Source organism: Equus caballus, unplaced genomic scaffold (genome assembly GCF_041296265.1).
Source record: "Equus caballus isolate H_3958 breed thoroughbred unplaced genomic scaffold, TB-T2T haplotype2-0001077, whole genome shotgun sequence".
In the NCBI taxonomy this organism is placed as follows: Eukaryota; Metazoa; Chordata; class Mammalia; order Perissodactyla; family Equidae; genus Equus; species Equus caballus.
Genome location: NW_027222073.1, coordinates 396,258 through 402,166, shown reverse-complemented (window position 1 = coordinate 402,166; position 5,909 = coordinate 396,258). Strand labels below are relative to the sequence as shown.

Sequence of the window (5,909 nt, the reverse complement as noted above, 5' to 3'; positions counted from 1 at the left end):
CACTGGCCTCTTCTGGAAACAGAATCTCTCCCAGACACTGAGCCTCCATCCCCAGCTGCCTATTATCACTTTAGTCCTGGAAGTAGCATCCAACAAGTGCGGGAAGATGGGGCCGGCCCGGTGACACAGCAGTTAAGTGCACACGTTCTGCTTCAGCGGCCCGGGGTTCGCCAGTTCGGATCCACGGTGCGGACATGGCCCTGCTTGGCATGCCATGCTGTGATAGGGGTCCCACATATAAAATGGAGGAATATGGGCACGGATGTTAGCTCAGGGCCAACCTTCCTCAGCAAAAAGAGGAAGATTGGCGGCAGTTAGCTCAGGGCTAATGTTCCTCAAAGACAAAACTAAACAAAACAAAACCAAGTGTGGGAAGGTTACCAAGGCTTCCTTGCAACAGGATGGATCCAAACCTGGGCCCTGTGGCATGTGTGACCTGCCAGATGGGGTGCCCTCCCCTGTCCTCCTTCCATTGCCAAATATGATGGAGCTGCAGGATGTCACCTCTCCCACAGAACCTTTGGCTGCTTGGGAATTCTCTTGGGATCAAGCAAGTGAACATCAATGAAAGTTCATACACTCAAGGTTGTCGATGACCCCCTCTCCCTCCTGGTCTAGTGCCAACATTGTTTCCCAGGGAAGCATTTTTCCTCCTCCCTAAATGTCTCAGATATCACCAGGGTGTAAGACGATGTCAAGGCATGAGAGAGACAACTGTACTGTGAGGCCTGAGATGAAGATTCAATATGAAGTGTTGCTTTGAAACCTGGTAAACGAAGAGGGCCTCAAATGGCCTACCTGCAAGTTTCCCTCCTCCACAGCTCCCAGAGATAAGATCCCCTCGCCAAACAATCCCTTCATCACAGGGAGCAGGCATGGGTGCTCCCCAAGTAGTGGTCTCAAGTTTCCTGCTCACCTGTGAAATTATTCAAATGAGCCAGTCCCACCTTCCTGTGGGAACCAGGGAACACCGCACCTCTCCTGTGGCTACAAAGACTGTCCCCCACCGCCTTGCGTATTTACTCTCTCCCCAAGTGCACTTTCCTATGTGGCTCCATATGGTGTAGAGTGTGGTCCCATAGGCTGCCTGTGTAAATAAATAAGAAATTGCCATTGAACTCACCTGTTCAGTGTTCGGAAATCCCCATCAACCTAAGGTGCATAGGAATCCATCCCTCGCCATCTAGGTCAGGCAGAGGAAAATTAAAGACTTCCAGTGTGCACTGGATTGAAGGAGTTAACCTGCCACCATGAGGCTCCTGGGCTTGAAGTCATATGACTCAGAACCTGTTTGGGGTCTGCAGAGAGTCGCACGTGGCGGGAGGGTGGCCTGCGTGTGGGTGAGGAGCAGGGAGGAAGGCTGCAGGGGCGAGGCCTTGGAGATTCTGCTCCAGTTTGGCCTGCAGGCAGTGGAGAACCCTGGATTCCTTTCAAGCAGGGAAGCGATGGACCACACACAAACTCAGGTCCGGGTACCCGATTTCGCAGCCAAGCCAATCAGTGAGACATTAGGGTTGCAGCAAGGAAAGAAGTTTATGATCAAGAGGCGGCCAGACAAGGAGGTGGGAGTAAAACTCAAACCCACCTCCTCAAAGGGAAAACCAAACGTTGGGGCATTTATCTGGGGTTCAGGGTAGGGGTGGGACCAGGAGAGCGCTGGGGGTGAAGCTTGAAGAGTCCTCTGCTCAGGTGCGACTGTCGCTCGTATTTCTTTGTGGGTCACAAGTGCGATGTCAGTGGTGTTCGACATGTTGCACGCCGAGGATCTCTGTCCGTGACGCGGAAAGTGGGCGATCCGTCATTTCAGCTCGTCCAAGCCTCTGCATGACGTCCGGTCGGGCGGGGGCCGTGGGGCTGCCATCAAGCTGCTCTCTGATCTGCCGTCTTCCTGTTGTTCTGCAAAACAACCTCAGAAACTTTGGTTACTTTCTTGCCCACGTCCACCCCTGTGGGGGCCGGGCACCGTGGTGTCAGTAACGGCAGGGTTTTCCTCTTGGGTCACCCTCCCAAAAGTGTGGAGGATGGATTCAAGCGGGGGGGGGGCGGTGTGCCAGGAGGCCAGCCGGCAAGATCAGTAAGGAGTCTACTGGGCTGGTTGCGTGCAAGAGACAGGAAGGCATGCGGCAGAGCAGCGGGGACGGCAAAGAAGGGAAGGCGCTCGGCTCCCTTTGGGAGTCGGTAGGCTGCGAAGTGGGTGAGACAGAGAGCTCAAGCGTGGCCCTGAGGCCTCTCGCTCTCGGGTGATGAGATGGGCAGAGGTTTTCTGAGGTGATGAAAGGAAGGTAAGAGGAGGGGGAGGGTTTTGTTGGAGGATACCGGGCTCCCTTTTGGACGTGTCGGTTTTGAGAAGCCTTTGGACATCCTGAGAGGTGCGTCCAGCAGACAGTTAGAGAAAGCAGCGTGGAGTCAGGGGCAGGGTGACGTCAGTCATACGCACTCAGAAGCCCTGGGCATCCGGGGGCGAGTCGAATCGTAGGAGCACATGAGCTTGCTCTGAGACCCGAGGCGTTCCTGTTCCCTGAAGACGGTGCCTTCGAGAACAGAACCCTTTGAGAAGTGGTCAGGAGGAGAAGCCGCAGAGGAAAGTGAGACAGAAGGGTCTGAGGTTAGGAAGGGCACCTGGGGAGGGGGCCATCCCCCAGAGAAAGAGGGTGGAGAGAACTTGCAGAGACTGAAGACGTGGGCAGCATTCCTCAGACACCACAGAGAGTTTAGGAAGACGAAGGAACCGAAGGGCGTGCCCTGGCCTCTTGCTAGGACGGGACGGCGACGAGATGTGGGGAGTCTTTCGAGGAGCCACTGAGAGATGAGGTGATGACTGGATGGCTGACGAGGAGTCGAGGTCTTTTGGCAGCAGCTTAGCCGTGACAGGTAGAGAGAGAAGGCGGTGGTGGAGGAGCAGAAAGGAGAGGTGTGGATGCTGGGAGAGTTGGGTGTGCTCAGCGGCTTAAGGAAAGAGATGGGCCGAAGAGAAAGCACCTGGCAAACTGAGGGAACGAGATCTTTGGGGGAGGCTGAGCAGATGGTTCCCAGGGCACCCCACGTGGAGCCAGGACCCTGGAACTGCCAAGCTGAATCCCTCTTCCTGGAAAACCAAAGGGAAAGGGGAGGGGTGGGTGGAGAGTAGTAGAGGGACGTTCAAACGGGGGTGGGGGGGTGTGGGAAACGGAGAGTTCTTGACTAGCTGGCCTCTGATCTCTTCGGGTGCCGAACGGTATGAGGACGATCCCGCTTGAGGCAGGTGATGGAGATTTGGAGGGGCTGTTGAGGAAACGGGGCGGGGGGGGAGTTGACCACGGCCCTCTGATGGGTTTGGGGGTGGAAGCGGCTTCCATGCCCATCGCGAGGCGCCGGTTCAGTCAGTCGGTGTCCATCCGGACCACAGATCACAGACCCCTGCTTTGGAAAACAACAAGATGCAGTTCGTAAACCCTTGCAAAGATCTCTGACGTCTGGTGACTGGCTTTTCAACCAAAAGCGAGTCAGGGAATAAGATCCTCCCGTGCTTAGGAGTTTTCCTGTCTGTCCCAGAGGCCGGAGAGCACCCGAGGGCGGTTTCCCAGGCAGTGGAAAGAGGAGGAGGACCGAGCCGGGGGAAACCAAGCTTTCCTTGTGAAGTTTGGATGCCCTTTGCACGTTGGTGCCCTTCCCCTTTCTTCCTACTGTCCCGGGAGTGGGCGCCCTCTCGCGCTTTCTGATTCTGCAGCACTAAGGCAAGTTAGGTTCCCGCTCCCCGAGGGAAAGCTCAATAAACGCCCCCCTCCCCCCACCCCCACCCTTCCCACCCCCCCACCCCCCACCCACCCGCAACCCCCCCACCTCCCAGACCCACCCCCCACCCCCCACCCCACGCCCCCCAGCTCCTCGGAGACAGTGACAGCGTGACAGACTCAGAAGCGTCCTTGGCCCACAGCCTGTGATCCCACCGGTGCTGTGCCTGCTCTCCAGAGAAGTGACGTCCGCTTTAAGTTGTGTGACTACCTGCAGCAACACCCTTTTGAAAGCGTGAACCATAGCTGTTTCTTTGAAAGCTCCAGTAAAGCCGCAGAGAAACCTGTGACCTTTAGCACAAGGCCACTTTGTGCTAAGGAACCCGCAGCGAGGGACCGGCTTTCCTGAAAGCGCCGTCATCTCCTCTGCGGCTTGGGGAGCCTCTAGGGCTTGGACAGGCCTTGGAGCAGCCTGGCAGCACTCTTGGCGGGTGGCAGCAGCCAAGGTGTGCCCGTGGGCACGACGTCGGTCACGGCGTCTAAGAGAAGGTGCCCAGACCCTCCGGTTCCGGGGCCGGGTGGGCTGATGAGAGACACGGCTGGGGAGCAGGGATTCCCGTCTGATCTTCTGGGGGTGGCTGCGAGGGTGGTTCTCAGAAGAGCTGGCACGTTCTTAGCCAGTCTCTTCCTTGCGGGTGCTTCGGGACGCTTCCTGGGCTGAGCGGGGAGCTGTCGAGGTGGAGAAGCTCCCTGAGACTCAGCTTCTAGAAAATTCACAAAAAGCTCTGAGAAGGAAGTGTTGAGCTCGGATTGCTGGTTGGGTCTCCGAGGCATGTCGGGGGCACTGCGGGATCCGAGCCACCCGGTCACCCATCCGGTAAGGCCACCCTGCTCTTCCTGCAGCAACTGCTCCATTTCCTCCCTTTCCACACCCAGGGTGCTTCCCATCTGTCGGAACGCTTCCCGGCGTTCGTGTCTGGCGCTTTGCAAGGCGTCCGTGAAGAGCTTTCTCAGGAGGGCCTTGTCTGCTTTTCCTTCCAGGGTGCTCACTAAGTCGGTCCACTTCTTTTGGACGTCCTCCAGCACTTCCTGTCGGGCCTCGTCTTGTCGCTGCAGTTCTCCGATCTGTTCCTCCTGCAGGCGCGAGGCAGCTTGCGCTCTCTCCAGCCGTCCCTGCAGCGACCTCAGCTTCCCTTCCAGACCGTCTGCCTTTTGCATCCATTCGGCCAGGACCACCTTCAGGTTGGCCAGGGCTCCGGCGTGCTGCTTCTCTGCTTCCCGGGAGGCGGACAGCTGGAGGGTAGTCTCCTCTTTCTGCTCGGTGACGGCAGTCAGTTGTTCCTGCAGGGACCCGACCCGGGCAGCGGCCCGCTGGCTCGCCTTCTGCATGGCGTGGGAAGATGACAGGAGCCTCTCCTCTAGCGCTGTGACCTTCCTCCTGAGTTGAGCCGCTCTGTCTTCTGCCAGCCGCGCTGCCCGGAGATGCCAGTCTTTGCATTCTGAAGCCTGCGTCCGAGACCTCCCCAGCTCCTGGCCTAAGCGTGCTTCCTTGTCCCGCAAAAGGTGAACCTCCTCCCGCAGGGCGCAGTTTTCCACTCGTTCCTGTCTCAGCGTCAGCGCCACCTCATCTCTCTCCTGTTGAAAGAGAATGCTCTTTTCCTGCATGGAGGTCACTGCATTGAAAAGCTGGCTTAATTCCCCAGCCCGGCCCTGTTCTTTTTCTCTCAGGAGGCACTCAAAAGCCAGAGCCTTCTTCTTCACGGAGAGGCATTCGAATTCCTTCTCCCTCAGCATCATAGAGAGGCGCATGTTCGTCTCTTGTAAGGCTTGGTTTTCGGTGTCCTTCTCCCTGGACCTTTCCAGCAGCTTTGCATTTTCCTGTTTGACTTGGCACGCATCCACTTCCAGATGGACTATTCTCTCTTTCAGGTTTGTCACCGCCTGCCTCAAAAGTTCGTTTTCGCTCGCTTGGGTCGTGAGGTTTTCCCTCAGAGAGAGGAATTCCTCCCTCTGCGCCTCGATTAAGAGCTCTTTGTCCTCCAGCGTGTTCTGTAAAGCCTCTTGTTTCTCCTTGAGCCGCTGAATTTCGGAATCCGTCTGTGCGTGTCGTTCTCTCTCCAGTTCCGAGGTGGCGGCCATCGCCTCGGACAGTCTCTGAGTCTCCTCCTGGAGGCTTCTGATGGCTGCGTCTTTTTCCTC

General features: G+C 57.1%; 1 long non-coding RNA gene across 1 annotated transcript; it reads right to left on the bottom strand.

The window, feature by feature from the left end:
- Positions 1–1,514: 1,514 nt before the first annotated feature.
- LOC138922533 (uncharacterized) lies at positions 1,515–3,396 on the bottom strand. The gene is made up of 2 exons (XR_011435618.1): positions 2,317–3,396; positions 1,515–1,896 (listed from the first exon to the last, which is right to left on the bottom strand). It is a non-coding gene; the product is annotated as an uncharacterized lncRNA (long non-coding RNA).
- Between the last annotated feature and the right edge of the window lie 2,513 nt (positions 3,397–5,909).